Source organism: Lolium rigidum, chromosome 1, assembly GCF_022539505.1.
Source record: "Lolium rigidum isolate FL_2022 chromosome 1, APGP_CSIRO_Lrig_0.1, whole genome shotgun sequence".
In the NCBI taxonomy this organism is placed as follows: Eukaryota; Viridiplantae; Streptophyta; class Magnoliopsida; order Poales; family Poaceae; genus Lolium; species Lolium rigidum.
Genome location: NC_061508.1, coordinates 192,469,009 through 192,477,864, shown reverse-complemented (window position 1 = coordinate 192,477,864; position 8,856 = coordinate 192,469,009).

The window sequence follows — 8,856 nt, the reverse complement described above, 5'->3', positions numbered from 1 at the left end:
AAATTATTACTCTCCACGTAAGCATAATCAATTTTATTAGTTGTAGTGGGAGCAGATTCAACAAAGTGGCTATCATCATATATAGGAGGCATATTGTAATCATAAAAGAAAATTTTCTCCTCAATGCTTGGGGTACTAAAAAGACCCCGCTCATCGAGCCAACTTCCCCAAGCTTAGAATTTTCCATAGCATTAGCAACAATGGTGTTCAAAGCATCCATAGTAATAACATTCCCATTAGCGTGCATATAAAGTTCCATGGGTTTTTTAATTCTCTCTTCAAACACATCATGTCCTAATTCAAGATAAAGTTCATAAAGATCTCTCACATTTTTGTTGTTTTCCATTATGCTTAACTAGTGAAATAAAAACATGCATGATATTAAGTAAAGTAAAACAAGTAACTAATTTTTTTTGTGTTTTTGATATAGAGTGCAAGACAGTAAATAAAGTAAAGCTAACAACTAATTTTTTTGTGTTTTGATATAATGCAGCAAACAAAGTAGTATATAAAATAGCAAGACAAAAACAAAGTAAAGAGATTGGGAAGTGGAGACTCCCCTTGCAGCGTGTCTTGATCTCCCCGGCAACGGCGCCAGAAATTTGCTTGATGCGTGTAGTTGACACGTCCGTTGGGAACCCCAAGAGGAAGGTGTGATGCGCACAGCGGCAAGTTTCCCTCGCAAGAAACCAAGGTTTAATCGAACCAAGTAGGAGTCAAGAAGCACGTTGAAGGTTGATGGCGGCGGGATGTAGTGCGGCGCAACACCGGAGATTCCGGCGCCAACGTGAAACCTGCACAACACAACCAAAGTACTTTGCCCCAACGAAACAAAGTGAGGTTGTCAATCTCACCGGCTTGCTGTAACAAAGGGTTAACCGTATTGTGTGGAAGATGATTGTTTGCAGAGAAAACAAGTAAAAACAAGTATTGCAAGCAGATTTGTATTTCAAGTATTAAAAGAATGGACCGGGGTCCACAGTTCACTAGAGGTGTCTCTCCCATAAGATAAAAGCATGTTGGGTGAACAAATTACAGTCGGGCAATTGACAAATAGAGAGGGCATAACAATGCACATACATGACATGATAAGTATAGTGAGATTTAATTGGGCATTACGACAAAGTACATAGACCGCCATCCAACCGCATCTATGCCTAAAAAGTCCACCTTCAGGTTATCATCCGAACCCCTCCAGTATTAAGTTGCTAACAACAGACAATTGCATTAAGTATGGTGCGTAATGTAATCAACAACTACATCCTCGGACATAGCGCCAATGTTTTATCCCTAGTGGCAAAAGCACAACACAACCTTAGAACTTTCTGTCACTGTCCCAGGTGTCAATGCAGGCATGAACCCACTATCGAGCATAAATACTCCCTCTTGGAGTTAAAAGCAAAAACTTGGCCAGAGCCTCTACTAGTAACGGAGAGCATGCAAGATCATAAACAACACATATGTAATAACTTGATAATTAACATGACATGGTATTCTCTATCCATCGGATCCCGACAAACACAACATAGAGTATTACGGATAGATGATCTTGATCATGTTAGGCAGCTCACAAGATCCAACAATGAAGCACAATGAGGAGAAGACAACCATCTAGCTACTGCTATGGACCCATAGTCCAGGGGTGAACTACTCACTCATCACTCCGGAGGCGACCATGGCGGTGTAGAGTCCTCCGGGAGATGAATCCCCTCTCCGGCAGGGTGCCGGAGGAGATCTCCGTAATCCCCCGAGATGGGATCGGCGGCGGCGGCGTCTCGCAAGGTTTTCCGTATCGTGGTTTTTTGCATCGGGGGTTTCGCGACGGAGGCTTTAAGTAGGCGGAAGGGCGAGTCGGGGCCCGACGAGGGGCCCACACCATAGGGCGGCGCGGGCCCCCCCTTGGCCGCGCCGCCTTGTGGTGTCGCCACCTCGTGGCCCCACTTCGTATGTTCTTCGGTCTTCTGGAAGCTCCGTGGAAAAATAGGCCCCGGGGTCTTCGTTTCGTCCAATTCCGAGAATATTTCGTTACTAGGATTTCTGAAACCAAAAACAGCAGAAAACAGGAACTGGCACTTCGGCATCTTGTTAATAGGTTAGTTCCAGAAAATGCACGAATATGACATAAAGTGTGCATAAAACATGTAGGTGTCATCAATAATATGCCATAGAACATAAGAAATTATCGATACGTCGGAGACGTATCAACATGCTATCATAATCTTGATCATACTATTGTAAAGCATATGAGATGAATGCAGCGATTCGAAGCAATGGTGAAGACAATGAGTAAACAAATGAATCATATAGCAAAGACTTTTCATGAATAATACTTTCAAGACAAGCATCAATAAGACTTGCATAAGAGTTACTCATAAGGCAATAGATTCTTAGTAGAAAGCTTTGAAGCAACACAAAGGAAGATGTAAGTTTCAGCGGTTGCTTTCAACTTCAACATGTATATCTCATGGATAATTGTCAACACAAAGTAATATAACAAGTGCAATAGGTAAACATGTAAGAATCAATGCACACGATTGATACAAGTGTTTGCTTCTAAGATAGAAAGAATAGGTAAACTGACTCAACAATAAAGTAAAAGAATGGCCCTTCGCAGAGGGAAGCATGGATTACTATATTTGTGCTAGAGCTTTTCATTTTGAAAACAAGAAACAATTTTGTCAACGGTAGTAATAAAGCATATGTGTTATTTATAAGATATCCTATAAGTTGCAAGCCTCATGCATAGTATACCAATAGTGCTCGCACCTTGTCCTAATTAGCTTGGATTAACATGGATTATCATTGCATAGCATATGTTTCAACCAAGTGTCACAAAGGGGTACCTCTATGCCGCCTGTACAAAGGTCTAAGGAGAAATCTCGCATTGGATTTCTCTCTTTTGATTATTCTCAACTTAGACATCCATACCGGGACAACATAGAAAACAGATAATGGACTCCTCTTTTAATGCATAAGCATTCAACAACAGATAATATTCTCATAAGAGATTGAGGATTAATTGTCCAAGCCGAAACTTCCACCATGAATCATGGCTTTAGTTAGCGGCCCAATGTTCTTCTCTAACAATATGCATACTCAAACCATTTGATCATGAAAATCGCCCTCACTTCAGACAAGACGAACATGCATAGCAACTCACATGATATTCAAAAAATGTATAAAAGTTGATGGCGTCCCCAGAAACATGGTTACCGCTCAACAAGCAACTTATTAAGAAATAAGACACATAAGTACATATTCTTCACCACAATAGTTTTTAAGGCTATTTTCCCATGAGCTATATATTGCAAAGACAAAGGATAGAAATTTTAAAGGTAGCACTCAAGTAATTTACTTTGGAATGGCGGAGAAATACCATGTAGTAGGTAGGTATGGTGGACACAAATGGCATAGTGTTTGGCTCAAGGATTTGGATGCACGAGAAGAATTCCTCTCAATACAAGGCTATGCTAGCAAGGTTGTTTGAAGCAAACTCAAGTATAAACGGTGCAGCAAGACTCACATATGAACATATTGTAAGTATTATAAGACTTTACATCGTCTCCTTGTTGTTCAAACACCTTAACCAGAAAATATCTAGACTCTAGAGACCAATCATGCAAACCAAATTTTAACAAGCTCTATGTAGTTCTTCATTAATAGGTGCAAAGCACATGAAGCAAGAGCTTAAACATGATCTATATGAGCACAACAATTGCCAAGTATCACATTATTCAAGACATTATACCATTTACCACATGCGGCATTTTCCGTTTCCAACCATATAACAATGAATGAAATAGTTCAACTTTCGCAATGAACATTAAGAATAAAGCTAAGAACATATGTGTTCATACGAAACAGCGGAGCGTGTCTCTCTCCCAAACAAAGAATGCTAGGATCCGAATTTATTCAAACAAAAACAAAAACAAACAGACGCTCCAAGTAAAGCACATAAGATGTGACGGAATAAAAATATAGTTTCACTAGAGATGATCTGATAAGTTGTCGATGAAGAAGGGATGCCTTGGGCATCCCCAAGCTTAGATGCTTGAGTCTTCTTAAAATATGCAGGGATGAACCACGGGGGCATCCCCAAGCTTAGACTTTTCACTCTTCTTGATCATATTGTATCATCCTCCTCTCTTGACCCTTGAAAACTTCCTCCACACCAAACTTCAAAACAAATTCATTAGAGGGTTAGTGCATAATTGAAAATTCATATATTCAGAGGTGACATAATCATTCTTAACACTTCTGGACATTGCACAAAGCTACTGAAAGTTAATGGAACAAAGAAATCCATTAAACATAGCAAAACAGGCAATGCGAAATAAAAGGCAGAATCTGTCAAAACAGAACATGTCAGTAAAGACGAATTTTTTAGAGGCACCAGACTTGCTCAGATGAAAATGCCCAAATTGAATGAAAGTTGCGTACATATCTGAGGATCACGCACGTAAATTGGCAGATTTTTCTGAGTTACCTACAGAGAATCCTACTCACATTCGTGACAGCAAGAAATCTGTTTCTGCGCAGTAATCCAAATCTAGTATTGACTTTACTATCAAAGACTTTACTTGGCACAACAATGCAATAAAATAAAGATAAGGAGAGGTTGTTATAGTAGTAACAACTTCCAAGACTCAAATATAAAATAAAGTGCAGAAGTAAAATAATGGGTTGTCTCCCATAAGCGCTTTCTTTAACGCCTTTCGCCTAGGCGCGAAAGTGTGTATCAAGTATTATCAAGAGATGAAGCATCAACAGAGGGGTTTGGAGTTTTCTCAACTATGCATTTTATCTTATCTATGTAAGTTTCAGAGGCCCCTTTTTCATTATTCTTAGGCTTGCTATCCTCATCAAACAAATTTTCAGGAACAAGCCAACCATAGTTATTTTCTAGAGCTTCATGCATTCCTAGGAGCTTACTAGGTATCGGTACTTTAATCTCCCCACCATCATTAACATTATTAGTGTACCTTATTCTATCCATGTCCATCTTTTCAAGTGTTCTTTTAAAATCAGGGAACAAACCAAGCCTCTTATGCTTAATAAAAACTTTTCTAGCTTCTTTAACTATATCTTCAAATTCTCTACCTAGGACTTTTAAAACAAAATCACTCTTTTCTCCCATCTCCATATCAGAAAGTGTAAGAAACATATGTTGCATTATGGGATTGAGATTAACAAATCTAGTTTCCAACATGTGTACTAAACAGCGAAGCACTTTCATAAGTAGGAGCAACTTTTAATAATGGTATATCTTCAAAATCTTCATCCATACTAACATGGGTGAAAAATTCTTCTATATTATCTCTTCCAATGATAGACCCTTGTCCCACTGGTATGTCTTTTAGAGTGTACTTAGGAGGAAACATGATGAAATAAACAAAAGGTAAATAAAGTAAATGCGAGTAACTAATTTTTTTGTGTTTTTAATATGGACAACAAGACAATAAATAAAGTAAAGCTAGCAACTAATTTTTTTGTGTTTTGATATAGAGAGAAAACAAAGCAGTAAATAAAGTAAAGTAAAGCAAGACAAAAACAAAGTAAAGAGATTGGATGTGGGAGACTCCCCTTGCAGCGTGTCTTGATCTCCCCGGCAACGGCGCCAGAAATTTACTTGCTGCGTGGAGTTGACACGTCCGTTGGGAACCCCAAGAGGAAGGTGTGATGCTCACAGCAGTAAGTTTCCTCAGTAAGAAACCAAGGTTATCGAACCAGTAGGAGTCAAGGAACACGTGAAGGTTGTTGGTGGCGGAGTGTAGTGCGGCGCAACACCAGAGATTCCGGCGCCAATGTGGAACCTGCACAACACAATCAAAGTACTTGGCCCCAACGTAACAGTGAGGTTGTCAATCTCACCGGCTTGCTGTAAACAAAGGATTAGATGTATAGTGTGGATGATGATGTTTGTTTGCGAAGAACGAGTAATCGAACAATTGCGATAGATTGTATTTCGGATGTAAAGAATTGGACCGGGGTCCACAGTTCACTAGTGGTGTCTCTCCCATAAGATAAATAGCATGTTGGGTGAACAAATTACGAGTTGGGCAATTGACAAATAAAGAAGGCATAACAATGCACATACATATATCATGATGAGTACTATGAGATTTAATCGAGGCATTACGACAAAGTACATAGACCGTTATCCAACATGCATCTATGCCTAAAAAGTCCACCTTCAGAGTTATCATCCGAACCCCTCCGAGTATTAAGTTGTAAACAACAGACAATTGCATTAAGTATGGTGCGTAATGTAATCAACACAAATATCCTTAGACAAAGTATCGATGTTTTATCCCTAGTGGCAACAAGACATCCACAACCTTAGAACTTTCTCGTCACTCGTCCCGCATTCAATGGAGGCATGAACCCACTATCGAGCATAAATACTCCCTCTTGGAGTCACAAGTATCAACTTGGCCAGAGCCTCTACTAGCAACGGAGAGCATGCAAGAACATAAACAACATATATGATAGATTGATAATCAACTTGACATAGTATTCAATATTCATCGGATCCCAACAAACACAACATGTAGGATAACGAATAGATGATCTTGATCATGATAGGAAGCTCACAAGATCTAACATGATAGCACAATGAGGAGAAGACAACCATCTAGCTACTGCTATTGACCCATAGTCCAGGGGTGAACTACTCACACATCGATCCGGAGGCGATCATGGCGATGAAGAGACCACCGGGAGATGATTCCCCTCTCCGGCAGGGTGCCGGAGGTGATCTCCTGAATCCCCCGAGATGGGATTGGCGGCGGCGGCGTCTCAGTAAGGTTTTCCGTATCGTGGCTCTCGGTACTGGGGTATTCACGACGAAGGCTTTAAGTAGGCGGAAGGGCGGAGTCGGAGGAGTCACGGGGGCCCCACACGCTAGGGCTGCGCGGGCCCCCCTTAGGCCGCGTCGCCCTAGTGTGGCGGCGCCCCGTGGCCGCACTTCGTATCTCCCTCGGTCTTCTGGAAGCTTCGTGGAAAAATAAGACCCTGGGCGTTGATTTCGTCCAATTCCGAGAATATTTCCTTTGTAGGATTTCTGAAACCAAAAACCGCAGAAAACGACAGAATCGGCTCTTCGGCATCTCGTCAATAGGTTAGTGCCGGAAAATGCATAATAATGACATATAATGTGTATAAAACATGTGAGTATCATCATAAAAGTAGCATGGAACATAAGAAATTATAGATACGTTTGAGACGTATCAGTTTCCTAAGGTATTGCTATTGGAATAGGGTTCTCACCTCCAAGATTAAATATTGACTTGAACAACTAGGATTAGTACTTCTCTAATATTTTTTGTATGATCATGGCTATAGTTAGTATTATAACTTCTCTCACTTCTCAATGTCTTGGAGTATCCTAAATTCCTACTCAAGAGATGATGACATGATCCTCTAAATATATATGGTTTGCCTAGAAATTCTACCTTGGTATCTTCTGTAGCTTGTTCTTCAGGAAATCTTAATAAACCTGCATCTTGTGGTATGCCTTCACCTCCTAGCTTCTTCATCTTGATCCTAGCTAATTCACATGGAGTGGCTCTATGTGTTTGTTCCCATGTATCATGGTACTTGATGATCAAATGGATGAAGGGTGTGGCTCTATTTATAGGCTTGGGCAAGCTCTAGTATCACGACACATAGGTGGTGACTCTTGTTTTGGTTTGATGAGTAAGGTGCTTGGTTGTCATGCCCTCATCCATAGAAATCCTTTGAGCATGAGCTGGCATAGCTTGGAAAGCAAGTCATGTAGATATTTTCATCCTATGTGGCATGACCATTATCCTCTCATATGATTTATTCTTGGATAGCCAAGTGGCATTTGTTACTAAATATCTTGTGAATGCTTTTATACTTGTGGATAGTGCACCATATCATGTATGATTGGATTTATGTTATAATATTGGTCAAAAGGTCAAGGTTGAGGGTTATTTCTCAAATTTGGATAGTTGGTGTTTGATTTCACCAAGGCATGATAATGTAATCAGATTTAGTTTTATGATATTCCATATGTTTAATAAGTTATGATTGAAATAAGAATTTGTGGCTTTTATGCACTTTAGACCCTGTGGTTTACCTTATTTGGTAATAAGTTTAGAAGTGAACTAAATTACTCACAAAGGTAGTTGCTAACTTTTAAGTGTTAATAAGTTAGGGATTGATTCTTAAAGAATGTGTTGTTGTAAATCTAATTCCATTTGATCTAATCCATAGATCAAATCATCTCTACCCAAAACAAGGTTTTAGCAAAGATCACAGTGAAGTTTATAGCGCTTGACTTGATGATGTACTTCAATTCCAGCAAGTCAAGTGAAACTTTAGTTACTGTGGTAAGTTTTATTTGAAAGCGCGAAAATTCCCTGGATTTCTATGCATGAATGCAATGCACACTTTGGTGTTCTCTCATTTTGTAGCCTCTAAACCTGGGATATTACAGCCTCTCCCCCTTAAACTGAACTTTGTCCCGAAGTTCGAACGCTCTCATGTTTCGTAACGTGGAACTGACTTGAACAGATCACAATCCTTTCAAACTCCATGGTGATCTCATTAGATATAATTGGATATATCCCTTGTCTACATCCTTCCGGGAGTCTTCTGATGTCTGGCACTGATACTTTCTTCAATTCTATGATTTCTTCCAACACTCTAAGCTTATAGTCTCGCTCATCAAAGATCCTTGGATTGGGACACATTACTTTGCTAATGGACTTTACTATTGATTGTGATGATAGCTTCCAATCTGGGTACCCAAAGCTTGGTTCTACCAGCTGCGGTGATCCAAAGATTAATTCTAAAAGATTTATTTAAGGTAGGTGATAACCCACAAGC